At 45.1% G+C, this 21636-nt stretch overlaps 1 long non-coding RNA gene across 3 annotated transcripts; it reads left to right on the top strand.

Annotated features, from left to right (window-relative positions):
* Nucleotides 1–14618: 14618 nt before the first annotated feature.
* LOC134477596 (uncharacterized) lies at nucleotides 14619–17385 on the top strand. 3 transcript variants are annotated; one of them, XR_010049608.1, is made up of 3 exons: nucleotides 14619–15167; nucleotides 15519–16628; nucleotides 16750–17385. It is a non-coding gene; the product is annotated as an uncharacterized LOC134477596 (long non-coding RNA). The 3 variants fall into 3 exon arrangements; XR_010049606.1 differs by having other exon boundaries at nucleotides 14619–15858; nucleotides 15937–16628; XR_010049607.1 differs by having other exon boundaries at nucleotides 14619–16213; nucleotides 16390–16628.
* The last annotated feature ends 4251 nt before the right edge of the window (nucleotides 17386–21636 follow it).

Raw genomic sequence — 21636 nt, 5'->3', positions numbered from 1 at the left:
CAAACATCTTTAAGAACTCAAGACCAGCCACCCCCTCTGGGCAGAGGGAGCCCTGAGCCTGCGAGGTCAGGTGAGTTTACAGTGAGAGCTGGGACTGCCGCACAGGGGCCGTCCAGGTGACATCCTAGACTCTGAAGGTCATGCAGTGGCCTCGACCACCTATGGGTCACAGCCTTACCTGAAACCATACTCAGCTCATTGGTTATGTTACTTCCGTTCAGACTGGTCTTTCTGGTGTTCAAATCCATTAAACCTGTGCTTGTCTCCAGCCCCCTTTGATGTGGGTTCTGGACTCTGGAGAGCCTGTTCTTTGCCCAGTTCTGTGTTTGCCATTCCTTCTCCTCACTTTCATGTGAGTTCAAAAGTGCTGGCTCCAGAGTCTTCCCTGAGCATGTGATCTGAATGGGGTCCCCCTCCCCACTACCTTATCTATAGTTTTGATATCACTTATCGCTACCAGAAATTCTTTTTTTTTTTAATTGCTTCCTATATCCTCCTCTCTCAAACATAATCGCTAGAGACCTTGTTTTTCTACTTCTGATTCCCATTCCCAGCACTTATACCGGACCCTGCTGAGGGTTGTAGCACCTTTGCTGAATAACGCAATAACAATTTTACCACCTCTGGGGTTTTCCTCAGGAGAACACACACACACACACACATTTAATCTACCAAGTGTTTTTATAAATAAAGTTTTATTAGACCATGGCCATGCTCATTCATTTTTACCTATTTTGTATAGCTGTTTTTGCTTTACAAGGGCAAAGAAGAGTAGTTCATGACGAAGCCAATGTGGCTGCGAAGCTGAAAATGTTAAATGTTTGGCCTGTTTCGCTGACCATGGCTGTAGACCACAGAGGCCTGTCTGGCTTATACCAGACCAGCAGTGGTGAGCATTTTAGAGCTTTTGAGGATACAGACAGCCTGCGATGACACACGGGCCCCCGTAGGTTTGCCACTGCTTGTTCTAGGCCTTCTTCCACATGGCCTACAGCCCTGATGGCTGCCTCACCTCCTCCTGCAAAGGCTCCTTTCATGTCAGTGCCTTTAGACACAGGACTAAATCTTTCTGTTCACGAGTGTTGGCCTCGGCAACCTGCTTCATTCTGGTGGAAAACTGTTTTGACCTGAGTTATCCAGAGAGCAGAGATCAACGTGTTTTCTCTAATTGTTAATGATCAGTATGATACACGGTAGGAGCCACTCTGCCTAGGTGACTTTTTATCCTGAAGAAAAGGTTAGCAAGGCATCTCGGTGGCATGGCAGACTTTCTGTGTATGGTTTTATTATTTTTATTGTCTTCCTGTGCCTAGATCTCTAGAAGAATCATGATGTTTCCAAGGCAACACGTGGCTGGGAAAAATTGGAGTGAATACTCCTGATGCCAAGGGATAACATCATAGCTTCCATGGCAGACAATGGCATCCAGCTCACCTCTGTCGGGGGCTCCGAGGGACTGAATGATCTTGATTACCATCCAGGAGGCATGAGTGGAATGTCCATCCCTCTGTTCAGTACCTCTGCAACCCCCAGCCCACACAGTGCAGGGAACAGAACGCAGTTAACACAGCGCACCGGACTTGGCCCTGTTTATTCAGGTATGGAAACTGCTGTTGGAAACTTGTTTTTTATCCTGCCCAAGTGCAGCAGGTGCTGTTGAATGTCTTCTCTAGTGTGCCCATCTGTGGGCGACACAAGTTTCTTTTCTATTTTTTTCCATTCCAGATATTGTAAAGCTTGTCAGATTTCTAGGACCCTAAGATGACATTGTTTCTTTAAAAAAATAAAATCCTTCAGCTATTCTTACATTGACAGCTTATTATAGAAACTATAGTTATACAAAAACAAGTAAGTAAAAACATCGAACCAACTTTCAAAGCTATCCATTGTTAATATTTTATTATACACTCTCCCAGACCTTGCCCTGTGAGTTTAAATGAACACCCCCACATGTATACTTCTACTTACATGTAAATATATGTATGCACATTCATTTTGTAGACAGGGCACAAAACTATCTAGATACATTTTCTTTTTAGTAGAATAAAGGGTCACAAAAATTTCTGTATTCTCCTGAAATCAAGGTAGCGTGGTGGTTAACATCGTGTGCTCTGGAGACTGATCACCTTACTTCAAACATTCATCCTATCTTACTAGATGTGGGACCTTAAATAAGTTATACAACCTCTCTGGTGCCTCAGTCATCTCATCTGCAAAATGGAGATGGTAATGACTGGATCTACTATATCAAGTTGTTGTGAACATAAAACATGGTGATGCGAAGATAAAGAAAAGCCCTAAATATAGTGCCCAGCACCTGGGAATGTCTCATTAAATGTTAGCTGTTATTATATTGGCATGTCAATACATACATCTATAGCATAATTTTCTTGACTGCATAGATATGGAAACAGTCTTTTCTGCCTTTCTTTTGGTATCTGGCTGTGTGTGTCTGCTCTAATATGCAGCATGCATTCCTGTTATGCTTTGATAACCCCGTGGCTTTGAGTACAGAGGGCTCTGGTAGCTCTCTGGCTGGAAGGGGTGCACACAGCATTAGTGGGAAGGCACACGAGGCTTCATAGCTGTGGCAGCTAAGAGTGTGAGCTTTATAGAATCTCATCTTGGATCTACCACTTTCCAAGCATCACAAATGACTTAACTTTTCTAAGTCTTATTGTGTGCATCTATGTAATTAAGATTCTTTTAGTATCTACCTCCTCAGGCTGTGATGAGGAGTGAAACAGATCATTGTCTGATTCCAGGCAAGACTCAGTAAGTATTAGATATTAGAAATTGGGAGTTACCATTAGAACATGACGTATTTATGCACGTACATGTATTTACATAGCTTACTTATAGAACCTTAATTTGATCAATTGTAAGTTTATACTTTGTCTTCCTTTTCTATTTCTGTTGACTTCTTGTTGGTTAGTAAACTACTGTGTCTCAAACTCCCACTTACTCTTTCCTACTCTGCTTCGTGGTACTGAGGCTGGCTTTGCTCTCCTCTGACTGCTGGATCCCTGTCAGGCTCAGCCAGCAGTGGGTGCTACATAGAGACAGGAAGCAGGCGGGAGGAAACGCTGCTTGGTGCCTGATTCCAGTTCCTGCCATCAGCTAACAGTGCTCTTCACCTTGGCACTGGCAGTTGATTTCAACAGAAAAGCTAGGTCTGGCTTTTATTGTTCTCCACACTCTCAAAAATCAGTCCATTGTCCCTCATTGGAAACCTCAGTCCAGCCAGGGAGTCTGGGTCCCACCTCTGTGGGGTCTTCTGCACGTTCCCAGTGACCCTGCATGCTTCCCTTTGTCTCCCCAGCTCTGGCTGAGAGTGATTCCTACAGGAGACTTTGGCAACACCGCAGTGTTCTTTGTGTGTATTCCCAGTTCTCTGACTCTTGGTGAACAATTATTTACATTTATTATCTCCATTAAAATTACTCCTGTGATTTTTCCTCACTGAGCCCTCACCTATCTTTGCTTTTCCTAGATGAGCTGCTTGAGAAGGACATTTGATACGGGCAAACATCAAAGTTGCTCTGTAGGAAGGACGTCGGGTGTGGGATCCGCATCCTGGTGTCTAGCAGATTCTGTAGCAGGGCCTGTCTGAGAGAACAGGCCACCCCTGGCCCCTAAGGGTGCTCACAAGCCATGGCTTGGAGGGACTGTGCTCTGTGGGCTGCGGCTGCCACCAAGGACACTGGCCAGGGCAAGTCCTCAAGACAGGGGCCACACTGGGAAGCAGAGTAATCCTTTAAGACAGGAGGAGAAGAGAAGGAGGACAGGAGAAGTGCGTGGTGGGAAAAGGAGTGCCGTGGTGACAGTCGGAATCAGAACAGAACAGGAGGTGTCCTTGGCAGAATTCAGGGTGGAAAGCTCACCAAATGCTCGCAGAGGACAGAGAATAGCAAGGGGGATATCTGGAAGGCTAGCACTCTCAGTACTGGAAGAGTCTCAGCCTTTCCTTTATTTACCTGTAATAGAAAAGTCCCGCATGATAGGCCGGTCAACATCATTTTCCTGCTTCATTGGTTTCCAAAACAACTTGTTGTTTCCCTGCTGAGAGATTATTTCCAGGATTGTGCTGTGGTCACTCACCCTAACCACCTCCTCAGTGCTGGCTTGCCTCTGTCTGTCTGTCCTGTCCTGTCTGTCCATCTCTCTCTCTCACACATACCCAGAGAACCCTGGGATTCTCCAGGCCTCAGGTGGGCCATCCCTTCCATCCTACCCTCAGTGGTGAGGTGGTTGCTTTGCCCTGTGACCTAGATCGTATGTGACCCAGAGCCTTGCTTGAATTCAAAGAGCCAGGCTGTTCTGGGACAAGAAAACTGAAGGCTCCAGCAGTGGGGGGTGGGGGTGAAGGGTCTCAATGACTCTTAGCACCGTAGGCCTCATGTGGGGTTTTGTGAGCCAACTCAGAGAAGTTCCTGTCCTTGGCTTGAAAATTAATTATCCTGGCTAAATATAAAATGTATCCTTTGCTTACTGGGGAGGACATTCAACAGGAAGAACAAAAGTATCTTGTGCTTCACCCTGATTCTTTTAAATACACTTCTTATTTTGGAATAATTTCAGTTTTGCAGAAAGTTTCAAAGGTAGCACAGAGAGTTCTCATAAAACCCTCTCTCTTGGTTTCTCCTGTTGTTAACATCTTATGTCATCATGGTACCTTCATCAGCAGTAAGGAACAAACATTGGCGATTACGCTTATTAACTAAGTTCCAATCTTTGTTTGGATTTCACTAGCTTCCCTTCTAATGTCCTTTTTCTGTTCCAAGATCCATCCAGTGTACCACATTACACTTACTTGTTGTATCTCTTTAGTCTCCTTTGCTCTGTGACAGTTTCTCAGCCTTTGTTTTTGATAATCTTAACAGTTCTGATGAATGCCATTCAGGTACTTTATAGACTTCTCTCAGTTTGGGTTTGCCTGATGTTTTATGCAAAATTGGATGAAGGTTATGGACTTTTGGGAGGTAAATCACTGCAGTCCACAGTCTTTACCTCTTGTTTGATGTGCTGAGATGCTATCAGCAGGACTTATCAGTGGTTCCACTGTGATTTTCAGTGCAGAGTACAGACCGCCTCCCACCCATGGGGGCCTAAATTTGCATTCCTTCTCTCTGCACACACAAGATCGTGGCCTGCTGGTTAGGCCACAAGGCTGCAGGTGGGCTGGGGAGTGGCTGACAGGTATAGAAAAAACCAAAAGACAGAAGGCTCGCTGGTCCTGCTCCGCACTCCACACCTTCTGAACTGTGTGATGCTGAGCATTAATCCACCTGGCTTCAGTCTCCTCATCCACCAATCAGTGCACAGTCCCTTCTCCTTCCTTCATGCTAAGGTCGGCGGCTGGATCACATGACACACTGGATGTGAAAACTGTGAGAGGCCATACACATGTGGGGAGCCAGTCTTTGAAGTCTTTACTGGATTTTTCAACAATTCAGGCTCTGCAGTATAAAAATGTATTTATTGACCTCTGTTAGCAAATAAACACAGACATATATATGTATGCATGTGTGTATGATCTTTTCACTTTGTTACAAGAGTCAGATTTATTGATCTGTATTTACTATCAGTAAAATTCACCATTGTGAAATTCACAGTTCCATGAGTCTCAACAGAAGAGTTTTGGCAATTAAGATTGAACTATTTTCACCACTTTCACACCCCTATTCCCTTTGCTCATCCCAACTAATTTTTTTGTTTTTAATTTTTAGTTAATTTTTTTTAAAGACATAGTAAACATGTTTACCATGGGGAACGGGCACATAAACATATCACATCTTGATCCTTTCTCTTCCTTTTCCTCTTACATCTCCACCCCTCACTTCCTCCTTCCCCAATCCCTTCTCATCTCTGCAAAGTCTGGCTCCCAGTTCCCTAGCATCGATCTTTTAATTTGCTCTTTAAATTATTTATACTTCAGCTTTCTCATATGAGAGAAACCAGGCGGAAGTTAACTTTGTGTGTCTGATTTATCTCATTTACTATCATGGTCTCATTTCCCGTTTTCCCAGAATGTCAGATAAAGTGAGTCAGACAGTAGGTTCACCTTCATGTTTTCAGTTTCAGAAACAGCCTGGGTGAGATATCACTGATAAATGATCTGCTATACATGTGTGAGGTGTACAGGCGGATAAGTCTTGATGCATGAATGTCTCTGGGATCTCACCACCTTCAGCATAGTGCAGACACCATCACCCTCTGCTCTCCTTGCTCAGCAAATTCACAGCTCTCCACACCTGCCTTGATGCACAGTACTGGTCCACTCTTAGGCCTTTGTTGTAGTCAGGGTTTACAAGGGAAAAATTTAATACAGGACATGTAATTTATAGAATTGTTTTATAATATTCACCAAAAGAATCACATGCAGAAGAGTGCAAGAGAATCTGTCCACATACTAGAGATCCAGAGAATCAATCTGAGGGCCTGGATCCCATGGCAATATCCTCCATGAGTCCAGATGGAGGCCTAGAGCCCATTAAATGTCTCATGTAAGTCTGTATCAAGGAGCTGCATTGAGAAAGCCCAAAGTTCAGTGGTGGAAGCTAGACAGTTTGCACCAGCAGGATGAAGGATCTGTGCCAGCAGCCTGAGGATCTGCACTGGAGCTAGGAAACGATGCTCGAGGTAAGGACCAGAGCTCCCCCAAAGAGAACCGCAGCACCCTCAGCCATAGCAAGGACCCAAGCTCCTCTAGGGTGATGGGGGAATTCATATCAGAAAAACCAGCATGACAGACTTCTCCAGCAGAATCAATAGCACAGCGTCTTTCTCTCCAGGTCTGCTGGCAACAATCCTCAGGTGGGCCTTCCATGCCCAGAATTGTGTTGATTCTATTCAGCTGGGTGTTACAAGCTGACTATTCATTAGTCCACCACAACCTTTGCTCAGGAATTTCTCTTCTCCTTCAACTACCTAGCTCACTGCTTTGATCTAACCAAATCCTGTCTACCTACCTAGTCTATGGTTTGATCACCCCTCTCCTCAATGGTAAAAAGGTCCTTCAAAATCATATTTGGAGAATAGTTCATCCCATATTTGTTACTTCCTTCTCTTATCCCAGTGTACTTTATCCAAACATTATCTTTATTTAGTTGTATACCAACCCATCGATCGTACCAAGGGGAAGGGAGTCAGTGGTTAGCACCACTGTTTCCTGGGTTGGATACTTGGGTTCATGTGATTAACCTTAGACTCCTGTTGAGTATCTCTGTGCCTCATTTTCTTTATCTGTAACATTAGGAACACAATATGGTACCTACTACAAAGGGTAGGTACCGTATTGCATTTATTGACATATAGCTCGTGGATAAGAGTCTATTTATACAGTAAGCACTTAACAAATGTCAGCTATCACTGTCAGCATCATTATTGGTAAAGGCAAAAGCTGTAACTAATGCCACAATCATGGTGCCTGGCACAATACTAGGCATGTGAAAGGAGCTCAGATATTTGTGGGATTTTTAATCCAAGGACCATGTCAGCAAGTCAAAACTTCTGGGAATACTTAACATATTGTGTGCTTGCTTATATTTGCTGTCCTATTAGATAAAAGAGAAACAAACCTAAACAAATTCCCAAACCAAAAAGCTGCCACTCCTTTGAGAAAATAAACCCGTGACGTGTCTATTTCCATGGTTCAGAATATCACTGACAGAAATCTACTGGGAAATTGAGCCAACTCTGTCATTCGATGTTTGTTTCTCTAGTATTTGAATATGACATTGGCTTAGGGGCTGGGCAGTTATGCTCACACAGTGAGGAGCCTGCAGAAATGCAGAGAAGGCCCGAAAGGACCGAACCTTTAGTGAGCAGTGGTGTTCCGGGGCTGGTCGTACCACTTCATGAGAGCTGGGTGTTAAATTTTCAGGATTCTTGGGAGCCAATTTTCCAACCTCAGCATTATAAAAAATAAATTATACAACTTAAATTGTGCTAAGACATATATAATAAAATTGAATATCTGCATAAATAGTGCACATTGTCCAAATTGTGCATACTCAACTAATTATTTTATTGCTACTCTATGCTCTCAAAGTTAAATTTACATTTATTTCATTTGTGTGGTGCAAATGCCGTGTAATGGTGTGCTAGTTCTCATTGCTTGTATTTAGTGATGTCACATTGGTAACTTGAAGTTGGCCATGGTGAGAATATTTATGCTGCAGATACTGGCAAATATTTCTAGTCATGGTGTTAGATCCCAAGATGATTAGTAAACATTTGATAGCATATTACTGATACTCACTACTAGGCATGACAGCTGAATTTTTGGCTGCAAGAGACAGAGACTCACTCAACCTATTTCAACTCAAGGAGGACTTCCTGGTAAAAGTACTTCACTGAGAGAAAGGATATAGAAGCTTATTATGGACAGTCAAGAACCGGATGTGCTAAGGGCCTTATGGGGCAGACGCTGGAAGAGTTTTCTGAATCCAGGGCCACTCTAGTGACCTCAGAACATGGCCAAGCTGTCTCTACCCTGTTCAACTGCTATTCTTATGGTACTTCAATCTTTCTGTCCTGGTTTCACCTGGTTTATTTCTAGTCTGTTTTGCATTGGTTTTTTTAAATTATAGTTTCTTCTTCCTTATAGTTTCTCATAACTTCGGCTTGTGTTGGTTAATCATAGCCATTATAGCTTTTCATTATTTGCTCCTGTTTTGTTACTCTGATTTCTGAGCAAGACAGAGAAGATCTAATTGGTCCAACTCATTTTTTTATGCAAAGCAGTATCAGTCATAGCTGACCTGTGGTTTGCGTGTTTTTTTCCTCCCCATATGTATACATTTAGCCACTCTGGTCATTAAGGAAGGTGGGGTCATGTACTATAAACTGTATTACCTAATTCACAGAGAATATACCTATGACTTAATTACCACAAGGGCAGAAAGATAAAAAAGTGGCAAAGTTTGTTGAGAATTTGGTGCATTCCTCCAAATTTCATACACTGGAATAGTGGAAAATGTATATAGTATAAGCAGGTAAGACATATAAATAACTCCTGACCAGTGTCTACTAAAGCTGCTTACATCTTACTTTGCCATCTGAAAAGTCTACTCCTGTAAATACTCAACAGGCATGCATGCTTTTTTCCACGGTGCTGTATGTATAAGAATCTCCTTAGTACAAACTATTGTAACTCCATACTAGAAAGTCCAGCCTCAAGGTCCATCCACAATAAAACAGATGCATAAGTTGTGATAATTCCATACACCAGAGAAGAGCTCATTCCTAGCTCACTCAGCAGCATGGGTAAATCTCAGAACCATTATGCTACACAAAAATCCCTGAAAAACATTCATTGTGTGATATTCACAAACAGGTAAACATAATCTGTGTTAAACTGGAATAAGGACTACTTTTATGGGAGGACAAAAAAGGGTCATGGAAGAACCTTCTGGAATATTAGAAATGCTTTATCCACTTTGAGTGGGAGCTACAAAGATATAAATGTTTGTAAGTGTTCTTTGATATATTATATACTATGTATACTATATATAAAAAATCAATAACAAATGCAGATTGAGATATATCCGTTGTTCCCAAGAAGTTTATCCTTATCAGAGGGAGCTGATTGACATAAAAAATGGAAGTATCGTAGTGAAAAGGAACTGCTAATTAAAATGCATTCAAAGAGCCAGGCACTTTCAAAAGGCAAGGCAACCAATTATGCCTTGACAAAAGAAAGGAATTCCCACATATGGAGAACCTGGGGTATGTTGCCATAAATGACCTCGCGCTCTCTGCATAGCATAGTTTAGATGGAATCTTGGAATGAGCTTCTGAGTGACCCATGGGCCTTTAATACAAAATCCTGAAAATAATGCCAGAACTGTGGAACCTTCTTTTTTTTTTTTTTTTTAAAATGTGGAACCTTCTTAACTTGCCTGTGTTTCTGGAGGCTGCCATAACAAATGAACACAAATTTGATTTAGTACAACAGAAACTGGTCCCCTCTAGAATGAGGCTAGAAGTCCAAAACATAGCAGTTCCTTGAGGAGAATCACCCCCACGCCCCACACTATTTCAGCAAAGAAAGAATGGCTGCCCTGGCTACAGAAGACCGCATTGCTCCACTCCTTTGACTCGGTTGTCACATTGCCTTCTCTCTATGTGCCTTCTACTGTCTACGTCTACCTTATTAGGACAGTTGGGATGGCCCTTAGGAGCTACCCATGTAATCCAGGATTATCTCCTCATTTCCAGACTTTACCCTAATCACATCGGCAGGGCCCTTTCCCCAGATATCTCCAGGTGTTATCCACAGGCCCCAGGGACTTTTCCTAAGTATTGGTCTACTACAGATGGTTTACTGAATAAAACATATACACAAGTTTGGGCTGGGCACATAGCTCAGTGGCACAGTTACCTGCCTGACAAGCCCTTTGGCTGGAGGAGTAACATGGTGACACACGTGTGCACACATACACATATAGCTTGCACTTGACTTGCGTTTTGGACCAGTTTTGGGTCCCCTGTAGCCACTTTGCAGCCCACCATTCACAAACCACAATGGGCAGCTCTAAAGCATTTTTAATTATCACTGGTGTCCTGGGCTTCGTTTAGCTGCAATCCCCTTTTTTAATCAAACAAAAGCACATTGTATGTAGTTGGTATAAAGACAGCTGCTTTGGCTAAACTCTGACGTTTCTATTCCTTTCCTCTGTGCACTGGTCCCTTCTCCAAAGAGCCCATTTGAAAACTATTATCATCTTAGATCAGAGGTTGGAAAATGTTTCAAATAATGAGCCAGATAGTAAATAGTAAATAGGCTTTTCAGTTTATACAATATCTCTGTTGTGCGTTCTTGAGTCTTCTGTTCAAGTGCAAAGGCAGTTATAAACAGCACTAAAATGGACGGGCATGGCTGAAATCCAGTAAAATTTTATGGACACTAAACTTTGAATTTCATATGATTTTCACATCATAAAATATCCTTCTCCCTGTGATCCGCCCCCACCAACCATTTGTGGTATAAAAGCCATTCTTAGGGCTTAGGGAGGCCACCTCCTGGGCCAGCTCCTCCTACCCTCCAGGCCACATTGACTGCTGGAGTTTGTGCCCATGCAGAGTGACACCTGTCTCCAGTGACAGTGTGTACCACATACAGTGGGAACTGTGAAGCACAATATTAACACATCAGGTTAATTTCATGCTCTACTTGTCTTGGCCTGATATTAATGAAAATTAAATTTTGCGCTAATCAGCCTTAGCATTCAGCGTGCACGATACAAATTTGTGATTTCTGGCAAGGGTGGTTAAATCATATTTATGCTATTTGTGTGATGCTTGAATAACATGGCAATACTATTATCCACAATTAAAGTCCCAGGCTGACAGATGTCACCAAGAGCAGACATAGCCGAGTGCAAGTGGAAATTTTTCCTAACAAGTTGAAGGCAGAAAGGATGCAAACCAGGGAGCTGCAGTTCATTCCAATTTCCTGCTTCCCTCTGGATGGCTAACTTTGCATGCTGGACCAATGCAAATGCTTTTGCTCTGTGCCCTACTTTGGTCTCTCCCTGTATGCTAGCTGTAGAAAGTCAAGGAGAAAGTCCAGAAACAAGCAGAGAGAAATAGTCTCTTTTTCTCTTCTTTCCTGGGTGCTGAAGAAGAGGGTCATTGCGGGCACCAAGAGAGAGTTCTTCTTAGCTGCAGATAGCTCACTGGCTGTGCGAGTTGACTGGGAATTTCGGGGGAAGAGGTTGTATTTACTGATCTGTGAGTTGGTGCAAGGAGGGTACAGAATGAGTGAGACTGGCCCGAATGCAGCTATGTCCCTGTGATAAACAGTGGCTGGCAGATGATGTGCAGGGTGGGCACAGTCTCCTGGGCCTCATTTCCTGGGACAGGTTAAGTATCCCTGAGCACCTCGGCTCCACAGACCTCCATTCTCATCCTTAGCCACATGGAGGCACCAGGGGAACTGAAGTCATCAGGAGCTTAGTCATTTCATGTAAGAGCTGCTGAGAATGCTCAGAGATGGCCGAAGGGTACTGAGCACATCTTTCCCTCTGGAGAGGAGTCTGTGCTCCTGGTTACTAAGCAGCAGCATCAATCCTCGGCCAGGATACAGGTGAGGACTTGCACATCTCCTGTTGGCATGGTGACCGACTCTCTGTGATTGCTGAGTGTCATTGTCCCGGGCCAGCTGCGACTCTTGGTTGCTTGCCTTTAAGGGCTGATGGCGCTAGACAGGGTGGTTCTTGGCCACCACCTGGTAACTTGTTAATGCGATTGCTTTGGAGTTTTGGAAGATGGATATGCCTCTGGCAGCTTCTTGGACCCCTCAGAGACTAGATCTGTCTCTTCCTTCTTTCCCCCCAAAGCCAAAGGATCCCCATCCAGCAAATGGGCTTGGGACAGGCTTGACCAGTGTATCACAAGCTTGCTGCCAACTTGCTCCCTAGACCTGCAGCACACAGCACTGAGTGAATGTTTTGCACCTGAATGGGCCAGCTCCCAAACACGCATTGCAGGCAGGCAGAACCAACCCATATCCTTGCTGACATAGGAGGACTTATTTGCCATCTCCAGGCTGGCACATTGCTTGGCGAACAGATGTGACCCAGGTGTCAATGGCAAATAGAAGCCGAAGTGCAGAAGACAATGCTCGGCCAGGGAGATGCCCCAAGCCTCAGGCCAACAGAAGGATCTAAGGGTGGTAGGACCCAGGAGCTATAGAGGGGACTAAGGCCACTGGTTCAGGGTAGGACCTGGAGAAAGCCCTGCTTTTAGGAGCACAATCAGATTGCCAAATAAGCTGGCTTCAAAGTCACTGGTCAGCAGGGCATCTGGTGTCACCTTGATTCATGGTGTCCTCTCTCTATTTAGTGACCTGGCTGAGTACCAAGCCCAGGGACAGCACTCCCACTCTGCTCTCAGCCAGATGGGACAACCTCATGATAGTAACACTCTCAGGCATAAGACACGGCTGTGGTCATGACCAGGGCTGAGCAGGTAAGGCACCCTGGCTGCTAAAAGATGAAAATGCTATATCATTGACTGGTCAAAGAGCCAGGGTCGTGTCCTGAGTCCCTGGAGGCTCCTATTTCTGATTGCCTTGGCCATCCGTCCTTTCATCTGTCACCAAAGCAGCCTCCTGGATTCCTTGTTAGGTCCCTTATGGAATATCTTCATGTTTCAGTGCTGCCCTACTATACTTGTACAGTTTCTCTCCCATTCAGGAAGACACAATAGAATGTCCATGCTAAATAGTAAATGTATGATATTTGTGGGTAGAGCTTTCTTAACATTCACCTCATCATTAGTAGCAGCAAATGCTAATATAAGCAAACACTGTCATGGTGTTCGAGACACTTAATGTAGTGGATCAGTAACTGGTGGTCAACTTAACACAGGCTGAACTGAATCAGCATGGTGCTGAGTGTGGATGGCCCAGCTGAGGACTGTTGCCAGCATGAATAAGAGACATGGGGAGGAAGAGAAGCACTGTGGGTTCTCCTAAGTGTTGTTGTTTGGAACTGTTGGTTCTCCTGGAAGAGCTTGTCATGTTGGCTTCCCTGATATGAACTCAGCTATTATCATCAGAGGAGCTTGGGACCTTGTTGCTGAGAGTGGCTGTGGTTCACTTTGGGGGAGCTCTGGTCCTTACTTTGAGTGTCACTTCCTGGCTCTGGAAGGGAAGATGTGGGCTATTCAGTCTGCAGAAGCTTGTCATGCTGGCTTCCTGATGTGTACTCAACTGTTCTCATTGTCAGAGGAGCTCAGGACCTCGTTGTCGCTGAGGATGGCTGTGATACTTTTAGGGGATCCCTGGTCCTTATTTTGAGCATTGCTTCTCAGCTCCAGTGCAGAACCCTCAAACTACTGGCACAGCTCCTTCACCTACTGGCACAGACTTCCTAACTTCCACCGCTGATCTTTGAGCCTTCCCAGCACAGATCTGTGAAACAGACTTACATGAATCACTGTCATGGACTCTAGGCCTCCAGTTGGACTCATGGGAGGCACTGTCATGGGCTCTAGGTCTTCAGCTGGACTCCTTCAGGATATTGCATGGGATCCAGGTCCTCGGCTGGTTTCTTTAAGCCTTTGGTGAGTAGACAGATTTCCTGCACTTCTTGTATTTGACTCTGCGGGTGACCAGTATAAATAATACTATAAACTATGTGTCCTGTATATAAGGTTCTCCTTGCAACTCCTGACTACAACATTTAGCATGTATTAACCCCTCCAGGCCACACTCCAACCCTGTGAGGTAAGTGCTGCTATTATGCCATTTACAGATGAGGAAACTGAGTCAAAGACATATCATCTGTATGTGAGTTAACACTAAGCGGAAGTCTCCAAGAGCCTCCACACACTCACACAAAAGAATGGGAAGCAATAGGAAGTGGTCTTACACACCAGGGTGCCTTGGGCTGAGGCCACTGGAACAGCCTTTATGTGACTGAACCCAGAGATCAGATGGCCAGGACAGCCCAGTGGATGCCAGGGAGACAGGTGATGATTGAGAACAGATCCTTCCTCCTTCCTTGCTTTGGTGTTTGCAAGCAAAGCAAAGCAAAACAAAACAAAACACAAAGGAGAAGTGCTATCAAAAATCCAGACTGAATGAATCTCACCTCATTGACTGATTCAATTTCTGCAACTCTAACATATAAAAGATTACATTTCTTGTCACCATTTCTATATGATCTTCCTTTGTCTGCTGGGTTTTGAGAAGGGAAAAATTCAACCAGACTTTCTCCTGCCCAGGCTGTCCCCACGGATTGGTCCTGAGTCACATCTATTCCCACCTGTCACACTTGTCCAGCCATGAAGCCTGGCCTGGCTGCGAGGTGGACAGGGTGCCAGGCATCTGCTCAGGGCCTCCTTGGATCTGAATGTCTGCTGTGCTGTTCTCTCTTCTACTCATGACAGCATGAGGAATCCTAGCTCAGGAGCAGTAAGGGGTGACCCCAATTGGTTACAGTTTCTTTCAGATCTGTCATTCACAGCATAAACTCTGTGTCCTCACTCTTGCAGGACTCGGCAGCGGAAAGCCCAGGTCTTGTAACAAAAACCTTGGAAGCTTTTGTGACTTTAAATGCTGGGAGCTGGCTCTATATGTCGTCTCTATTTTGCTGAGGTCCCTCATTCAGGAGGCAATGGGTCATCTGGCTCAGTTCAGCTGCTCCATGGAGGTACCAAAAAATCCCCTTAAGATCCCTCAAATGCCCACTTATCTGCCATTTCTCGGTCATTCAGCCTGGGCAGCGGTCCTACATGAGAGCAACTTTCTTTGCTTCCTTAAGAGAATACTTGGCCACCCTATGTCTTGGGATGCTTTAATTCTTAATTCAGTGATACCTTAGTTTTAGTAAACTTTTTAAGCAGAATAGCTCATGTATGTGTTCTACAGAAGCCTAGAATCTCCATGGACCTTGTTCAGCGCTGCCTTCCTGCAGCCAAGATGCACCCAGAACCCTTGGAGAAAGCGTCACAGAGGCAGGCCCACCGCAGGAGAGTTTGATCTACATCTTTTCCTGCTTCAGGTCCCAGATGTTGAGTGTCAAACCACAAAATATAAAACAGAATTTGTTTCATGCACTAACTGATCAATGCTGAGGACGGGTTGCTGTTGTGTTAAGAAGGATTCTGAGAGTGCTCAGCGGGGAAGACTGGCCGATAATATTTCACATGAGCCTGAGAATGGAGACAAGGGCAACACTCTCATACAGTTGTTGTAGCACTTGGTCAAATTCATTCTCTCTGCAACACATAAGAAGTCCCCCTTGTCCCCTGCAACCAGATTAAAAGCCTGATCCTCCATTTTGTCGAAGTCTCAGATCACAAGGTCACTATGCCATCAGGACCCCAAATCAGCCACATATGGTAAGTCTGGGATTTGTCTACCAATCCCAACTCCCTAGAGTTGATTTGTAGCTGGTTGGCTTTACCTTTCCATTACAGTACAGCATCTACAGGAAACGGGCTGCTGGCTCTTCAGGTTCTGAACCGACAGGGGGCAGCAGAGAGCAAGGAAGCACTCTACTCCAGGAACCCTTCCTCTCCTGTCTCTCTGGAAGTGAATCCTGTGGACTGTCGGAGACTGTTGTCTACACATCGATGTGGTCAAAGGGGGCAGCAGGAAGGGCTAGAGGGAGGGAAACTTTATTTGGGTTCACATGGAGACAAGCTTTGCTGGGCGCCTCACTGCTTCAGGACGGAAGAGGAAGAAGTCACAATGGTAAGAGCAGTCGCTGCCACTGTGCGGCCCCCAGAAGGAGCCCTGTCCTCTGGGGATGCTCCTTCTTTCCATTCTCTCTGAAATTTCTGGAGGTGGGTGAATCTCCAGTGTACAGATGTGCAAAAGGATCCCGGAGTGGTTAAATGTCTTGCCTGAGAATCACTTACTCTCTTAAGCACAGGCTGAGCTACACTTTGGACGCCTGTCTGCCCAGGACTTCATGATGTGATACCATTCGAGGAAGGAGGCCAGAAGGGGCGTCTGGCTTTTGGACGGCCTGGGGGAGGTCTGTGGGTCCAAGAGGAGACAAATGGCCCTTATGTCCCAGCCTACTGTCTCCTGAAGGCCACAGATCCCCAGTACATTCTGCCACCTACTGGGCATGTCCACCAGGGAATCCTGTTGCCAGACACGGGTAAGGAGTGGAGGGAAGCACGTGACTTGGCCCGGCTCTCTCTTAGCAGCCCTTTATACCTCTCTCCCACTGGGGTTCTTCTTGTGTCCCTGATATGTGCATCCATTTCCTCTCTACTCAGTGGCCTAGGTGACAACCAGGGCTACGCCAAAGAACGGCCTCAGAAAAGGATAAGAAGAAGGATGGTAGAAGCTAGTATGGAACCTTCAAAGACTTACCACAGAAGTTCATCTAACCACCCACGGTGGGAGGTCATTATGGCGCCTTGGAAAGTCACACTAGAGCCTGCTTCCTCCACCCTCAGCTCCACCCTGGGCTCGGAGATCATGCCTGGTGTCAGGAAGAGCACTTTCCAGAACATCCGAAACTTCTGGGGTGGGCATGGTGGTGTTGACACCAGTGTCATCTTTCTGTCAGGATGGCTGAGATTCTAAGAACTCTCTACTAATACCAGCCTGCCTCTCACCACTGGGCTGGTGCTTCAATAACTTCCCTGTCCCTTGGGTCACTGTGACCAGCCCCCTGGCTTCTTTAACCACCATCTGTGTTCCCCACCTAACAGTGGGACATCCAAATCCACCAAGAGAGCCACATGTGTGAAACTAGCACAGGTCCTAGCTGTGAGCTGAGCCCACTTCTTAATTCAATTGCTTTTTTAGAATTGTTTTTCTTCTTTAAAAAATACATTAAAGCATAAAGGAGAAGAAAATACCCTCCTACCTTCCTTTCTTGGCTCATGTTTCCTAACTATACTTCTTAATAACACTGTCTTTTACTTCCCTGTGTGTTTATTGTTTGTCTCTTCCTCGGAATGGGAGCTTGGCAAGACGAGGAACTTGCTTGCTTTGTTCACTACTGATGCTGTAGTGCCCAGAACAAAGCCTGGCCTGTGCACAGAATGGGGGAATTATTTCCTAACAACATGAACTCAGACACAATTTTATGTCACATTACAGAGGGAGCATTTTTCAATGTCTATGAAAATTCTTCAAAAGCATCATTTTCAATGGCTAGTTAATGCTCTCTGGTGTAGATGACAAAACACATGCTGTCTGCCCCTGCAGTTTTGGACATAGGAGGATTATGATGATCAGTTTGAATCCCTGCTCATTGAACTACAACAGGGTCAGGCTGTGCCTAGGTTTCTGGGTCCTTGCTCCTGACTGAATGAGTGGGTGTCAATGTCCAGTGGTCCAGGAAGAATGTCCTTCTCCAGTTTGGGCATAGCACTGCAGTTCCTCTCTCCAAGTTTATGGTGAACCAGCTGGCCAGGCTGTGGGTTTTGTAGGGCAGGCATGCACATGGCCACAGGTTGGCTTTATGGTGCCCACTCCAAGGCAGGCAATTATATTTGTCTCTGTCCTCAAAAGTCAACTACATTTCTTTTGACCTCCTCCTGGAAAGCAAATTAAAACACTGTTGTGAAAAGTCTTTAAAAATTACTTAGAGACCTTTCACTTCAACCTCTTTCACCTCCAGTTCCAATTGCAGAACAGTCCTTTACAAGAACCAAGAATGAAGTCAGAAACATTTTCAGTCAGGCTCAAAGAATGTGGAACCTGCAGGACCAGGTGCGATCAAAAAGGCATCTAGTGATGCACACTCACCCAGTGCTCCTCAGAGCACAGGCTCTCTGGCCTCTGGGTCATTGCTCAGCTGTCCTCTGCCTGGAGTACCCTTCCCCTCTAGAGTGCTTGTGTAAGACTTGCTGCTGTCAAGAGCCAACTTCCAAGAAGCTTTCTTCCCTAAGTCAGAAAGACGCCTGAACTCAGCTCTTGCCAACCACTATTGCCTATTTGCATCTTTGAGCCACATAGCTGGCTTATTAAATTCTTGGGTCACTTAGTACAGGGGTTTGTGGCCATGGCTTCACAGTAGCTGGCCATGTGGAAGCATCATCAGTGTGGTTTCAGAGCTTTCCCAGGTGTCTAATGTGCAGTCAGGGGTGAGAACCACACAAAATCCCTCTCCTTCTTCACTCATAGAATCTCCTGCAGACTCTCCTGGCATCTTCTAAGCCCCCGTCCTCACTACACGGAAGGACAGATGAGCTTTCCCTTAAACAGGAGGCAGCTCATCTAATTCGCAATGTTAGTGGAGTCCCGGATTTCTGAACCAGCCCTCACAGCCAACTGGCAGCTTGGAGTAGAGTTGGTAACAGATGTCTCCTAGGCAGAATGCACAGGTAAGCGTGAGACCACAAGCTGCCCAGGGAATGAAAAACATCTTGTGTTTAAAGGGCATGTGGATCTTGTTAGTTGTTGAATCCAGTGAGATGAAGATTTTGACTGCTGATGTGTGCTTAGCAGGACCCCTCTAAGAATTCAGGTCATTGTATCTCTTCAGATCAGCAGCAAAGATGTCTTCTGGCTTCCACCATAGTGGGAATCCACATGTCTGCTCTGGGGTGTGAATTAAGCTTATTTGTTCCTGGATTCTCTGAGGCAGGCAGAATTTGGACTGTTGAGCACTCCAAACATATCATTCCATGGTTCTTACCATGCTTGCTTTTCTACAGGATGAATTTAAACCTCACTTGAGCCCAGCATTGAAGGCCTCCTACAAACAGAACTTCAATCCACTTTGTTGAGACCTAAAATGACCACTAGAGATCTCTTGGCTCCACCATTATTCCTTGAGGCATTTGGAGGAGGGTGGTTGGTGTAGAAACATCCTCAATATTTCTATATGCATTTTCTCTCTGAGGATCAAATCTGAACCCTTCAGTTTCAGGGGGATCCATACTTTCTGAGAATCACTGTGTCCTCTAAAAATCCTCTGTGATCACACAGAATTGGCCCACAGCTGCAGGCTGCAGAGGTCCAGCTGTTCTTCCAGGCCCTCCTGGGTCTGTCCCTGAAGTTCTCAGCTGCCCCAATCTCCCCAGCTGAGCTGAACCATGAGCTGCTGGAGCAGGGCTGGTAGAAGCTCTTCGGGCCACTGGCTTTTGTGGCCCAGCCTGGACGACACAGGTTCTTCTGGTGTTCGCTATCGCCTGGACTTCTGGGCCTCTGAGGATCCGTTCCCCACTGCCACCTTGATGTCCAACCTCAACATGCTCGTGTACGCTTGTTTCTCTCACCATTTACCTGTTCTTTTCCTTGGCCTACAATGCCCTTAACTACCCTCAGAAGGCCAGGTAGGGCTCTTTTCTGGTGTTTTAAATGTTTGTAGTCCCATTATTATTTTATTTTTTTAGTATTTTGCAACTTTATAAAATAAGATCACTAGGACACTTGGCAACTTGATGTTTCTTTCAGTTTGCTGCTGCGGAGTCAGCTGAACTAGTATTATGATAGCTAAAGTGACAAACAAAAACACCAAGCCATAAGGTCCTAATGAAACCATTATTTTAATGACTAAATAACACAATATGTACTACCATGTGATAGATGGGCACTAGCAGAATACTGCCTGCTTCTTTTTGGTGCTGTCATGGTTTTTATTCTTGCAGAGATTTTGTAAACTTCTTGAAGACAGGAATTCTTTTTAAAACTTTGCTGCCTCAGTCCTAAGAAGCAGAGTTTGAGGCATCTCACAGGTAACTGTTCATTAAATCACCATGTGATGATCTTAAACATGCTTCTCTCCAGGTGAGGGTTTGCCAGGGAGCTGCCAACTAGAAAATGTTAAGAGAAAGCTTCTTGTTGGCATGACTGAGTATTGTGACTGTTCCAAAGAGTCTACGTGAGAGCTTACTGATAACTGTCCTTCCTTTGTGAGAAGCATAACTCATTTTTCACAGTCCCAGAGGCACAAGTAAGTTTCACTTAGGACCACACTGCTGGGTTGTGCCTATTGGGTCCCAGGAGAAGAACAACCAGGGTCACACCCAGTGCAGGTTTGTGTGGCCAACAGCAGCCACCAGTAGCTCCTCCACCTTGGCACCCAGCCTAGTGACTTGGAAGCTTGTGCATCTGGAGTTTTCTGCCCTTGAGCCTGATGCCTGGTGATCTCCTCCTCCACTGAGCATACATATGGAAACTTGGGCCTGGTGGCCCTGATGCTCTACCTGTGTTCAGAACCAGGCTCCTTAGCTGTGCCTTCAAGACCCTCTAGAACATGGTTTTCTGTGTAAAATGGGGATAATGGTCATTCCTTGCCATTGTGGAGAGAATTAAGAGATTCTAAGTATAAATGACATCTCAAGCCATAGTAAATGAAATCCGTTTTACTGCCAACTCATTGGTGATTCTTGTGTCTGCATGTCCACACCTCTGATCTGCTCAGGACACCCAAGGATGTGGGGTGTCATTGGCACCCCCAGCTCTCCTTACAGCTTCACTGTTTCACAGCAGATTCTGGGGATTATAGTGTGTTGCTCAGTCATGAGGCTTCCCTATGCCTCTATTTCAACTGCAGTAAGAAGGAAAGCTCTCTGTGAGGTGGAGGCACTAGGGGTTTAGGAACAAGGCAGATGTGGCGTACTATACTGTGCTGTCCTGTACTTATGTCTAACTTCAGTTCCCTATCAATGTTAGTTAAATGAGAAGAGTATTGAGCAAAATCTCACAGTCCTATGCACACAGAAGGCTTTCGAGGCTTCCACCCAGATTCCAAAGAAGATCTGGGCATCTTGGAAAAGTGTGACAGGCTCAGAGTTCCTCTCAGAAGGCTCTAAAGTGTTGTGTGAAGCTACGGGAGTGAAGCCAATGGTGCGGTGGAGATTCCAAGAAGTCAGAGATGCTCAGAACATGGAATGTCTGCCCCAGAAAGCCACAGACAGTGAGCAGTACCAGCCTAAGAAAGAGGCTGTTTGGTTTGCAACCAGAAAGCCCACAGAGATGGAGTCCCCTAAGCCTTCCGAAGCTCACATCTCACTGCTACCAATGTATCTCAGATGCTGGACATGGAGATATAGGGTTTAATGTTTGTCCTGCTGGGTTTTGTTCTTGCTTTGGTTTGCTATTTTCTGTCTCCTGTTCCTCCCTTTTGGAATGGAAGTTACCCGGCACCATTAAACACTGAAATATATAGCTTTTAAAAAAAAATTGGGGGGCTAGGGATT

The sequence above is a fragment of the Cavia porcellus genome, unplaced genomic scaffold (assembly GCF_034190915.1).
Source record: "Cavia porcellus strain 051 isolate PalLab524CR breed Dunkin Hartley unplaced genomic scaffold, mCavPor4.1 scaffold_9, whole genome shotgun sequence".
Classification (NCBI taxonomy): Eukaryota; Metazoa; Chordata; class Mammalia; order Rodentia; family Caviidae; genus Cavia; species Cavia porcellus.
Note: the sequence above shows the minus strand (reverse complement) of the source record. Positions and strands in the feature narration are given on the sequence as shown.